Here is a 13798-nt window from a genome sequence, read left to right on the forward strand (position 1 = left end):
TCCCAGACATAGCATAGATTCACTGCAGCTCCCCTAAACAACAGATACTCCATGCCTTCTTAGAGTGGAGAGGGATTAGGGGATGGGGAATTGGAGAGGGCCCTGGTTATGTCCCTGTAGCTAGATGTGAAATGAGGGCATCATAAATAAATGAATCATCTGCTGAAACCTCCAGAGTTCCCCATGGCTTTTCCCCATCATCAGCCCCTTTCCCAAGAAGGCTGCATCTGCACTATAGAAATAAGGCACTTTGACACCGGTTTAACCGCTCAGTGCTATGGAATCCTGGGATTTTACATTCTCTGCCAGAGAGCTCTCATGCCACAACAAACTACAAATCCCAGGATTCCACAAAATGGAGCCAGGAGAGTTAAAGTGGTTTCAAACTGGATTATTTCTTCAGTGCAGATACAGCCAGAGTTGCTTGTAAAAGGGTAGAAGCACCCATGTCTTGTTTAATTCTTGGTAATATGAGTTATTCTGGTCTTTCTTCTTCCTTCTTGCCTGAAAATCTCTCAATAAGAAAACTGGGGAGACTTTTAAAACCTCCCAAAGGAGCTACTTTTGGCCTTTTTGGGGGACTAGCCTCCTCTTAGAAGCCAAAGCCAAATGTTTGTGAAGAAGAAGAATAAGGCTTGTATTAAAACTATCCTCCCCATTTCTGATCCCTTTTAAAACCCATGATCCCCAAAAGGAGCAGAGCTTTGTAATAAGAAAACTCTCTCAGAAAAGAGACACAGATGGCACACAAAGGGACAAACTTCCTTCCTTTTGGCCCAAGGAGCCTGGCCTCCTTCTGACTCTGGAGCCTCAAGAGAGAAAGAGAGGCCTCTGTTCAATTGAGGCTCAGAGAAGGTTCTGGAACATTATTCCCTCAGACACAAGCAGAAGAAAATGGCCTCCAGAACACAAAATGGCCACCTTCACCTCAGTGCTTGGCAGTTGGAGGCCTCAGCACAGCAGTGAAGCCTACCGCTTCCAGGCCTTGTCCCTCCCCTCTTCGCTCCTCTCCTCTCCACTTCCCTCCTTGTCTCTGTCTCTCTCTTTCCTCCTTGTCTCTCTCTGTCCCTTTCTCACTCTCTGCTCCTCGCTCACTCATCAGCACACAGAGCTAAATAGAGAGGCAGAAGCTCCTCCCCTTCTTCAGTCTGGCCAATGAGGGCAGAGGAGCTGGAAGGCCCCGCCCCCTGCCCCACCCTCACAGGCTCCTCCTGCAGTTAATATGGAAGAAGGCAGGAGGGACTGATGGACCCTCTTGGATCCCCAGTCACAGGGACACTGGCCAAAGGCACACATTCCCAGAGCCTAAGACCCATGAAATGCCAACACTATGCAGGGCAGGACCCTCCTCTCTCTGGCCATGTGCATGCTGGGAGATCCAGTCCAGGGAATACACTCTAAATCCCTGCTACTGCCTTTCAGATCCAGTTTGCCCCAAATCCTTTATGAGGCCAGAAACCCCTTTGTTAGGAAGCGAACCCCGAATATCTCAGGAAGGCTCTCTATCTCCCAAGGCCCCCTCCCTCCAGGACCCCCTTCCACTCTTCTCTCAGTCTCTCTCTCTCCTCTGAAGGCCTCAAACTGCCAACTGCCAAGCTCTCAGGCAGAGGCAGCCATTTTGTGTTCTGGGGGCCATTTTGTGTTCTGGGGGCCATTTTGTGTTGCTTGTGACTGTGGGGAATAATGTTCCAGAACCTTCTCTGAGGCCTCAGTTGAACAGAGGCCTCTCTTTCTCTCCTGAGGCTCCAGAGTCAGAAGGAGGCCAGGCTCCTTGGGCCAAAAGGAAGGAAGTGTGTCCCTTTGTGTGTCTTTTGTGTCTCTTTCCTGAGAGGGTTTTCTTATTACAAAGCTCTGCTCCTTCTGGGGAACATGGGTTTTAAAAGGGATCAGAAATGGGAGGATAGTTTTAATACAAGCCTTATCATTATTATTCACAAACATTGGGCTTTGGCTTCTAAGAGGAGGTTTGTCCCACAAAAAAGTCCAAAAGTAGCTCATTTGGGAGGTTTTAAAAGTCTCCACTGTTTTCTTATTAAGAGATTTTCAGGCAAGAAGGAAGGAGACAGACCAGAATAACTCATATTACCAAAAATGAAACAAACTAACATAGAAACAAACAAACAAGAAGAATAACGATTAGAGACTAAAACAAACTACTTATTTTTTAAAAGGAAAACTAATATTAGGAGAGACTTTGGGGGGAGAATTGTGTGCCTTCAATTCCTTCCTGGGGATCCTAAGGCAACACTGTCACAGGAGTTTCTTTGTAGGTTTTGTCGAAGGGTGTTTACCATTGCCTTCGTTTGAGGCTGAGAGAGTGTGCCTTGGGGACTGGGGGTGTGCTGCGTGCCTTGAACTCGTGTCTAGTGACCCTATTCCCAGGGTTTCCTTGCCTTCAGGTTTGCCTTCCACTTTGCCCTTTGTCTTCCTCTGAGGCTGAGAGAGTGTCTGCTGCCCAAGGTTCCCCCGCAGTGGGTTTCATGGCCCAGAATGAATGCCATTTCCATCATGTAGATGTGTGTGTGTGTTGTGTGCCTTCCAGCTGGCCATTGGTCTTCCTCTGAGGCTGAGAGAGTGTGACTTACCCAAGGTCACCCATTTTATATAATGGGACTTGAACACCCATGGATTTTGCTATCCAAATCAAATCCCAAAGGATACCAAGGGCCCATTGTTTTTCCATCTTTTTTGCAAACAGCAAAGCAGATCTTGCTTGCCTGATCTTTGCATGTTCAAGAGAAGGTTTGGGCAAATGCTAAGAGCTGCCTTGTGAGGTTAAGAAGAGGGTCCTGGAAAACAGTCCTCTTCCTCTGGACCCACAGACTCAGAAAGAAATGGGCCTCCCATTCAATGGGACCCCTTTCTTTGAGGCTGCTTTAGGTCCAGGAGGGTCTCTCAGGAGAGATTGGGAAAGTCAGCCTTTGAGGAGCTCTGGTCCTTAAAGGTTAATATCTCCAGGCTTTGCTGAGAGGGCAATATTTGGGATTTGGGCAGATCCAGGCTGCAGGGCTCTCTCAGATCTGGTTCAAAAACACTGCAGAAATTATGATGATGATAATGATGATGATGATGAATCTTACCTTCAAACCCACAGAGCCTTGTGGAAGCTCAAATAGTAACAGAGGTCAAAAACACATTGCAGAAATAATCCAGTTTGCAGAAATAAACCACTTCAACTGCCCTAGTTCAGTACTTGGGAATCCTGGGAATTTTAGTTTATTATGGCATCTGAGTTGTCTGACAGAGAAGACTAAATATCTCACAAAACTACAGTTCCCAGAATTCCCTAGCATTCAGCCAGACAGTTAAAGCAGCCCTGAACTTGGACCATTGTTAGTGGTTGGCTTGGAGCCTGAATAGGGTTCTAGAAGGCTGGTGGGTTTGGTCATTGGCTGCTTAGGAAGAAGGGCTCCTTCTGGGTTTCCTTGGCAGGAAAGGAAAGGAAAGGAAAGGTGGGTGCCTCGAGATGCCTTTGGGAGACCCCTAAATTTGGTTCCTTTGTAAGAATGCTGACAGAGGGGGAATATAAGGGTGATGGATTTGGTCCCCAGGGAGGCCCCCGGTCAGGCAGGGCAGGCCACACAACATTCACTCACTCCCAAGTCAAATCCTGGTTTCCCTTCTTTTGCCCAGGACCGAAACCTGGACCAGAAAGGATCAGGTTTTATTTGCTTTCTTCTCCTGTAACAGGTGTTTTTCCTTGCCCTTTTTACACGTGGCAGTAAAGATACGATACAGCAGGGCCTGGCATTGAGCTTCCAGTTTTCATGCATGATCTTCAGACAGATCTTCATTTTGGAGGGAGCCCAATTCCAGGAAAGAGGAAAGGGCTCTGTACAAACATCCAGATCAGATGTGAGAGCAGTAGCTTAATATAATTTGCAAGGCTTAATTCATTGGTTTCTTCAATTAGAACAATTGCAGGGGTCTATGGATTGGTTTAGTTTCTTGCTTTCTCTCACTTGTGGTGGTACAAGGGCTCACTACTATACTCTTAATTCGCCATCTGGCTAGAAAGAAGGAGGCTAAATTAAATGCTTTTTATCCTTAGTTTTTTGTGGATATTTGGGACTATGTGGCCATGTTCTAGAAGAGTTTCTTCCTGGCATTTCGTCAGCATCTGTGGCTGGAATCTCTGAAGATGCCAGACACAGATGCTGGCAAAACATCAGAAGAAACTCTTCTAGAACGTGATCACATAGCCCCAAAAACCCCACAAAAACCTATGGAAGCCAGCCATGAAAGCTTTCGACTTCACGCTTTTTATTCTGTCTCTCCAAGCAAGTGAGAAAGAATATTTCTCTCATTTCCCCTTGATCTGAGAACAGACCTTTAAAAATTTCTCTCTTCATTTCTAGTATATTTTCTAGTATACTTTCTAGGAAAGTATATTGAGTAGATTTGAATGACAAACTGTGAGCGACTGTGGTTTGTAATTTATGCATTAGGCTGAATGAAATCGCTAGAGGCCCTGCCCCAGGTCCTAGGTTTTAGCTCACAAACTTCAGGACCTGAATTCACAACCCTATAAGAGAGATGGAGGGACACCAGAAAGTAGGCAACCAAAGTCCTATACAAATTATCCAATTCTACCAGTTTGGTGCCATGTTACTGGCTGTGGATCCATCCTACAGAAACCTGGGAATGGGGTGCTTAGAACTGGATGCTTGGTAGAGAGCCCCAGTGCAGTCCTTCATGAAAGTTGCTATAAAATTCTAAGTACTTCATGAAATAAGAAATCTCTATGGGACAGAGTCCTTGAAGTTTCATGGTATCAAAGTGCTAGGTTTCGGCAATGGAGATACAACCCAAGTGCCAAAAATGACCCATAGCAATTCTGGACAGACTCATTCAGTCTCTTTCTCTATTGGTAGAGGGGCTATTTACACCAAGAAACCCATGGATCCTTAAGGGATCTCCAGTTAATTTATTTTATTTATATACATCCATCCTTTCTCCCAGTATTGGGATTCAGGGTGGCTAACAGCAAATTTAATACAGTACAAATTCAAAACAATGCAAAGGCATTAAAATTGTAAGTTGGACCTTGAAAATAGTAAATTGCATCAGAAACCACATACAAACCTTGACCTCTGAATTGCAGTTCAAACCGCATCTCTGTTTTGCTTAGGATCCAGCCCTTGAGGCATCAGCATTTCCAGAAAGGAGAGAAAGTGGAAGTGTGAAATACTTTTTGTTTGGAGGAAGTGTCTTTCCAGATTCTGTCCTGTAAAACTATTAGAGCCACCTTTGATGCTGTCTTTGATTCAGATCATATGATTTTAAGGCATCTTACACTTCTATCTCCATCCAATAAACCTTTGAATTCTTTGAAGCATTCTGTTTTCCTGGCTGCCCATCATAAGAGTATGAAACTTAGCACCAGTCATGGAGATTCGGTCTTTTTCTTAATGGAGATACAGAGCGAGAGCCCCAGGATTCCTACTCCTGACGTAAGACCTGGCCCAGTTCATTGCAGATATTTGACATACTTAATGTTAGAACCAGACTAGGAGGATTTGGGAGTCCCTGTGTCTCCAAAAGTAACTTTCCCAAGAGCAATCTATGTCTCCCTTCCAAAGACAGCAGTGGATGGAGAAGGAGGCCTTGGGGAAGCAGAGGAGAGCTTGGCTTGACCCCCAAGGACTCTCCCTTGAAGGTTTCCATCTGTCTAGGAAACGGAGGAGCCTGGGAGGGAGACTGAGGACTAGGGCATGCTGGGAAAAGCTTCAGGGGGAGCTTATGGGAGCAAATGTGGGACTTTGCTTTCTCCCCCCAAATTACTATCTTGCTCTCTTTTGACAGGCTTGAAGACCACACAAGGTAAGCTCAATGGTGGAAAAGACTGCAAAAGCCATCTTCCCTATACGTTCCATGCTCACCTCCATGGCACCTTAGAAGCAAGCAAGTCTCCACTGAGGGCAGCACAGTCAAAAGACAAAATCCAAAATGGGGAGTGGTCTTTGAGATCCTGATGGCCCTCTGAGAGGAAAATGCCAGCCCCTGAAACCAATCCTGGCCAGCTTTTGGGAAAGTGCCCTCAAGGTTTGGTCCAAGCAGCTCTCAGCCCCTGGCAGACTGTCCCTTCCCTGAGTCTTGCTCTCCTGGAGGCTCAGAGGAGATTCTGGGGGGGCCTGGGCACCTCCTCTTCTTAGGGACCCTGAGCCTCAAGTACAGCTGACAAACGGTAATTCGCCCACGATGAACCCCCCCATTTCCTGCTCTGTCTTGGCACATGCCTTAGGAAGCCTCTTCCTATTCTTCCCAGGCAGGAAACAAGGTATAGTTGTGAATCTCTTCCAAGGAAAAGAGGGGTTGTTGTGGTTGTTGTTGTTGTAATAACAGGGCTCTAGTCAATGGTGGTTTTCTTCAGGCAGTAAAGGGAGGTTTATGCAAATGCAGAATGACATCACTGCTACGGAAGGCTCTCTTGACCAATCAGAGAGCAAGATAAAGGTTCTTCTGGAAGCTTCCGTGAGAAGGAGATATAAGGCCTGAGAGACCAAGAGACAGTTGGGGGAATTGTGTCGGTTGGAGATTGAGAGAGAGAGTTAAAGAGCGGATCTTGGAAGTTAGTCTCAGAATTGGACGTTTAAGTCTATTTATTTCTTTAATAGCTTGTAGAAATTGAATATTATATACTTACAAATATTGTACCTGCAAGATTCTTAATATCTTGCATGACTTATATTTTAGTTATATTTTGTTATTTAGAGTATCTACTACTTGACACTCCTTTTACACGTGTCTTGGCTCAGTTGATGATTGTCAGAAACAAGTCTAACAAAGTCTTCATCAACAAAGTCAAATTTCAGAACAGGAGTCTAAACTAAAAACTTTATTGAAAGAAAGAGACTGCATAAAAGGCACAGTTCATGGCCTTATAGTCAGATCTAAATAACAATAAAGATTTGACCATTTTATATCCCCAATTAACATCCCACCCCCCCAACAAGACCTATCTGGTATTTTATTCCTGCTAGAAATATAATTGACAAGTTAATTACCTCATCATCCAAAATCTGCCCCCAAATATGTTGTTTTGAGAACCACTGAATGGTCAGCAAGTTCCCATCTGCTCCCACCATTTTGCATCCTTAAATTAAACCAAAGTACCAATAAACCCAGTCAAGCAATCTGGCCAAATAATATACAGTGGTACCCCGGGTTACGAAAATGATCCGTTCCGCCGCCGCTTTGGTAACCCGAAAGGCTTCGTAAGCCGAAAAACCCATAGGCGCTAATGGGGAAAAGCCGCGATTTGGTGCGAAATAGCGCCGAAAAGCACCAAAAGTTTTTTCGTAACCCGAAAAAACTTTCGTAACGCGGAACAGTTTTTTTAAATATATTTTTTTCGTAACCCGGAAATTTCGTAAGGCGGCGCATTCATATCCCGGGGTACCACTGTATATTAAAATTAACTCCAACCAACCCTTTCCCCTTCTCAGCTTTCCCATTGGGGGTGGGGGGCGAGGAGGGGGCATGTGGGCGAGTGAGGCTTGGCTGCTTGCTATGGGTCCCATTCCTTTCCCTCCACATTATGTTCACTCCAGGAATCAATCCTTCCGCTATCCAGCTCCACAAACTCAATGAATTAACCTTCCCACCATCCAGTTCCACAAACTTCACTCAACCCCTTTTTCCAAATATATAACACCACTACCATTTTCTATAAACTATATAATTACATTCAGTTCGGATTCTTCCATATTTCTCCAACAACAAATATGGAAGAATCCAATTATACACCAACATTTATGGAAGAATCCAAATTTCCCATCCTGGTTCTGACACCTGGTTCAACTGGTTCAAGTAATTGGTGTGAACCAGCTCAAGTCCTTGTCTTCCAACATTTTAAGGAGTTCCATTTAGCAACTGTGACTAATATCTATGATAGGAAGGAAAGGGGACACTGAAACTACTTTATCTCTCATCTATTTTCCTAGATGACCTTTGCTTAGCTCCATAGTAGATCCCAGGCATCCCTCCTCTCTTAATGCTGATATGACTCTTCTCTGTCTTTGCCCTTTTTTATAGAAGAACTTGAGACTCATCAGAGAATAGAAACTGAGGAGAAATCAAAGAAATGTGTGAAATGCTTTGCTTTTATACCTTTAGAGGTATCCACTAGAGAGAAAGTATAGAAATGTGAGCAGTTCAAAGTACGTTTTTGGTTGTTTATAAGTTTATTATTTGATAAGACTTAATTAAAAAATTAAATAGGAAATATTTTTTTGGAGAGGCAGCTTTCATACATTTTGTTGTACAGTTGTCACTCCCTTTTGGGGACTTAGTATCCGCAGTCTCACTCCTCGCGGGAGGAACAGGTGACCATTAATAAAACGTCGTGCTCCTGCATACGCCTCCCCTCCCGGTGCCATGGGTGTGCCGCCCATTATTTTCTATGGGACTTGGATATGTGGGGGTCATCATTTTCACGAGGGGTCCGGAATGGATCCCTGCGAATTGGGAGGGGCTACTGTATTTTGTAAAGCTCTATTATAATCTTCATTTATGCTACTTCTGCTACAAAGTTCTTGGTCTGAAAGTATCTTGTCCTTAGAGAAACATTCAATAAACCTCTGCCCTATTTTGAGCATCCTGTATTCTTCATTGAGTCTATAGAATCTGAAGGACAATGTCAATTACGGAAGCATCAGTTTTAGCATAAATGAGGCGTTGCTAGACTTCAACTGCTTGTGACTAGGAGAAAGGATGCTGAAGGTGAATTTCTGTCTCCTTTCTAGCCCTATATCGACACACACAACATGCACTGACTCCCGAGTCAAACTCAGATTTCCCTCCCTGTCCCCAGGATCTAAACCTGGGCTAGAAAGGATCAGGTTTTATTTGGGATCTTCTCCTGTAACCTGTGTTTTTCCTTGTCCTTTTTACATGGAGCAGTTGGGGGGCTGTACATCAAGGCTTGGCATTGAGCTTCCAGTTTTCAGGGATCATTTTCAGAAAGGTGACGATTGTGCCTCTTTTCCATTTTTTTTTGGGGGGGGGGGGGGAGGGGGAGGGCAACTCCAGTCAAGAGAAAAGGGCTCTGCACTAATATCCAGCTCATATGGAAGAGCAGTAGCTTATTCGTTCTGGTAGTCAAGTTCTACTGTCCCAGCCCAGGATTTCCTCTGCCCCATCTTGGATTCGCCCCTTTTCACTTGCTATCCCTCACTCCTGGAACCTTCCCCCCCCCCCCCGAACAAGAGCCATCACTTCTTTAACCAGCTTCAAAACGGAGTTAAAGACCATCCTCTTCAGAGAAGCGTTCCCAGGCATTGCATAATTCTCGCTTGCCCTCCTGGATGAAGATTAACCATCCATTATGAAGCCAAGCCCTCCCTCCAGTCCATCTGCTTTGGTCCAGGCCTTGGAGGAACTGCTGGACCTCATCCCCTTCCCCATCACTACTCCCTTCTCCTTTTGTGTGGTGTCTTTTTAGATTGTAAGCCTGAGGGCAGGGAACTGTCTAATTAAAAAGACTGTATGTACAGCACTGTGTAAATTTACAGCGCTTTATAAATAATAATAATAATAATAATAATAATAATAATGTGTGTGGGGGGGTGCCTAATCCGGAAACTGGGGGCCTTTAAGCCTAGTTCCGAGGTTGCAGAGGGGTGTCAGTATCCCCAGAAGGGGCTTTGGGGTCCCTCCATCTCCCTCCTCTTGGCTTTGGCCTAGATTTGGGTCTTCCCCCAGACACAGCCCCATCCCCCCCCCAGAGAAAACGCCACCCCTCCTGAATAATGTTGTTTCCAATGCTATTGAAGTACCTGGGCCCCAAGGCCATGCCTCTCTCCAAAGAAACCCCCTGCCCTCTTTTCTCATAACCCCCCAAGTAACTGGGCCCCACGGAATCCCCCAAGGAGGGGGCAGGGAAGGGAGAGGAGGAAGAGAAGGACTGTCAGAGCCCCTGCCTTTCTTTGGGGTGAGGAGATCAGGGTTCCCTTCCTTCTTAGAACCCCCCAACTCCCCCCCTCCAGAAGACCCTGCAGCCAAATCTTTGAACGAACAAGGGCTCTCCCCACTTCCCTCCCTCAGAGCAGGCTGTGAGGGCGGCAGGTTCAGGGGCTGAGACTGTGCATGCACATTTCCCACCAAAGGCCCCTCCTGAGCAGGCGCAGGGAATGCAAGGACCATGCTGCCGCTGCTCTGATCAGAACTCTGATCTTAGCTCCCGCAGCCCTCTTCCGCCGTTCTCCTGCGGCCGTGATCCACTCTCCATCCAAGCTTCATCAGACTTCCCGGAGAATACTTCTAAGGTAGTATTCCCTAGTGCTGCCTCTCTTTCTCAAACCTATCTCCTTAACTCACCCATCCCCTGCTTCAGTATCGAATGTGTGTGTCTCTGTGTGTGTGTGTCCCCCTTTTGCTGTGTGGTTTTCCCTGTGCTGTAACAAATGTTACGCTTTTAATTGGACCTAGTTGGTATCAGTGTCCCTTTCTCTTGGGGCTTGCTGTCGACCTCTGGTATACACCGGTGGGACCCCATTCAGGCATGTGGTTTTGTTAGGGCCACCTCTCAGCTATATTTGATCTAATTAAAATTCCCCTAATTCGATCCTTCGTAACAGAGGACTGAGGAAAGAGAAAGGGTCAATTTTGTGCAAATTCAGAACTTCTGTGCATCAAAGAGTCCAGTGTGTTGAAACAGCAAAGAAATTTATTGAGAACTCATAGAAATTCAGTGTTTAAACCAGAACTGCCCACTCCAAGCCAAACAATACATTAAAACCTCAAAACCTAAAACATCACTCTCTTCCAAACCTAGCCCCCACCTCCAATTCCCACAGTCTATGTCCCACAGGTAACAAGGCCTTTGCCATTCCCAGAAACTAGTCCCCTTTCTCTTAATGCCGGCCTCCAACTTTCTTCAGCCAACATCCCAAACATTGCAAAAGCTATCATTCCCATAACTATTCTAACCAGTTGCAACAAATCCCAGCCCCCCATTTACTTAACCTATACCACAACCCATAATCCTCAGACAAGTTTATAACCCAAAGCAATGATCTATAGTAATAGCAATTAAAACGTAAACTTAACAAAATATAACTTTAAAGCATAAACAGACATATGCACAGACAAACCTTACAAACAAAATCACAAGGGCCTTTTCACCGGTGGATTGAAAATATATTTTCTTTTAAAATATATTATTGAACATTAATTAAGAAGACATACACGACAAAACATTACTACACAGTTAAACATATTTACACAATATACAAAGAATATATAAAAAAGGAAAAAAGCCAAGTTAGTTTCTGTATCTCTAAACTATGTATACTTCCTAGATAGTTTCTAAACTTCTTACATTTTCATTTATTCTAGTTTCCTATCTGTTATAATCTTTCGGCAAAGAAAAATAGAGCTAGACAAACAAAAACCCAATCCCCATTTTTGTTTGGTTCTTGTTTCTACTCTTTAAGAGAAGATGAGATTAATTCATCCTAATTTATATATGTTTTCATAGTTGATTTGAATTGAAAAATCAAGAAAATAACCTTTTTTCTGAAAATATATTTTCTGTATTCCTTCTTGACAAAAATAATATTAGTTCACTGCTGGGATTTTTGTGGCTTCTCTCCTGTGTGGACTCTTTGATGTCTCACTAGGTATGACTTCCGAGAAAAACATTTCCCACAATGCTGGCATTTGTATGGCTTCTCTCCTGTGTGGACTCTCTGATGTGTCACTAAGTCTGCCTTCAAAGAAAAACATTTCCCACAATGCTGGCATCTGTATGGCTTCTCTCCTGTGTGGACTCTCTGGTGTTTCACTAGGTTTGACTTCAAAGAAAAACATTTCTCACAACACTGGCATTTGTATGGCTTCTCTCCTGTGTGGGCTCTCTGATGCATCTCTAGGACTGACTTCCAAGAAAAACATTTCCCACAATGCTGGCATTTGTATGGCTTCTGTCCGGTGTGGACTCTCTGATGTCTCACTAAGTCTGCCTTCAAAGAAAAACATTTCCCACGATGCTGGCATTTGTATGGCTTCTCTCCTGTGTGGGCTCTCTGATGCATCTCTAGGACTGACTTCCGAGAAAAGCATTTCCCACAATGCTGGCATGTGTATGGTGTCCCTCCCGTGTGGACTCTCTGATGCATGACAAGGACTGACTTGTAAGCAAAATGTTTCCCGCAGTGCTGGCATTTATGTGACTTCTTTCCTGTGTGGACTCTCTCATGACTCAAATGTTTTTCTGTAAAGAAGAACAATGACAGATGAGAATGGAAATCAGAGTAAAGAGAGGAGGCTGTTACCCCATGATTAACCCCTCCTTATTATAGATTAAATTAATAAAGTTGCTGTGAGTAACCCAAGCATGACCCTGCTGCTTATGCCCCTAAATCCATTTAACCGTTGCATCCTTACTCATAGGAGCTAGCAAAGAATGGGGTCTACCTTAAGGGAATCACTGGAAGGAGATATTCATACAAAGGACTTTTGAAAAAAATATTCCATTAACCATGTGCAAAAATACTTTGATTGCCAGGTAGCATCATATCCTGTGAGACTGCCATAGAGTCCTGAGTCAGAGCCCAAGGCATAATGCAAGCTAACTGCAGAGGTCCCTTCATGCTGTTTGACACCAGGAGATGACTCACAACCAATACAGTATACATCTCACATGCGGATTGGTGTGTATTGTATTGGTGTTGTGTGTACAAGAGATGGTGAAGTTGATGGAAGTCGAGGAGGAGAGCTTGCAAATATTTGTAATATTTTGCAACTCAAGAGAGAGAATCTCCAAGGATTTTGATGAAATCAACTGTGTTTGTGACTTATTTTTCAGTGTGAAAAGTGGTCAGTGCATTGCCAATATCTATATCTGGATATTTGCTTCCGACTCTGTTATGTTATTGTTGAGCCAAGATGTATCTGAGAGCCAGTGTGCTAATCACTTTTGTCTGAGATATTTCCATCAAGCACCCATTGCATTCAATTTGGTTTCAGACCATTCTTCCACCCAGGAAACATTCTAAAGCGATTTAAACCTTTTTGGACACTCAGTTTCTGCTCCCAAGCAACAATTACAGTATAAATATCTGCCCTGGATGGCTGTTCTTTGATGCCAGTCCAATCACAGACACACAGTCTGTTGGTTTACATGGCTAAGCACCTCAATGCACTCGGCAACCCCACTTGTCGCAAGAGCTCCTGACTTCTCTTCCCATATGAAACCCTCAGCAATTGGAATCCAGATCCGCCTATGTAAAGTATTACCATTATGAAAGTCTTACATCTCTTGACCACTCCCACATGTTATCTAGTTCTTGTGCATGTGTGTGAACCCTTACATGTGTGTGTGTTGCTTTTCCCCTAAATAAAAGATAAAACCTATTTCAAATGCCTTTGGAGTTCTGTGTGCTTCTGGGCCTGGTATAGTTGGGCTGAATCCCGAGGTCACTCTTGTCCCAACCAAACTATACCTCTCTTTACAGCTACGTACCAAACTTCCCTAAAAGCATCACACTTGCGGGTGTCCTTACCAAACTCCAGCATTTTGGGTAACAAAGGGCCTCTGGAATCAACCATGGAGCTAAGCAAACTCAGGTTGGACAAAAACATTAGAGAAAAGGGAATTTTTGTGTCGCCTTTCCTCTCTTCATAGACATTGTTGATAACTGCTAAATGGAGCCCCTTAATATGTCTGAAAACAAGGGCCTGAGCCTTGTTCTCACCAGTTCACTCAATCCAGTCCTTAAAATCTGTGAGGTGGTGGCTGCCTCCCAATCCCCAAGGCCCCTCTCCTGGCCCTTCCCAGAGGTCCCTTCTTCTC

The sequence above is a fragment of the Sceloporus occidentalis genome, unplaced genomic scaffold (assembly GCF_023333645.1).
Source record: "Sceloporus occidentalis isolate IW3139 unplaced genomic scaffold, rSceOcc1.0.p SCAF_39, whole genome shotgun sequence".
NCBI lineage: Eukaryota > Metazoa > Chordata > Lepidosauria > Squamata > Phrynosomatidae > Sceloporus > Sceloporus occidentalis.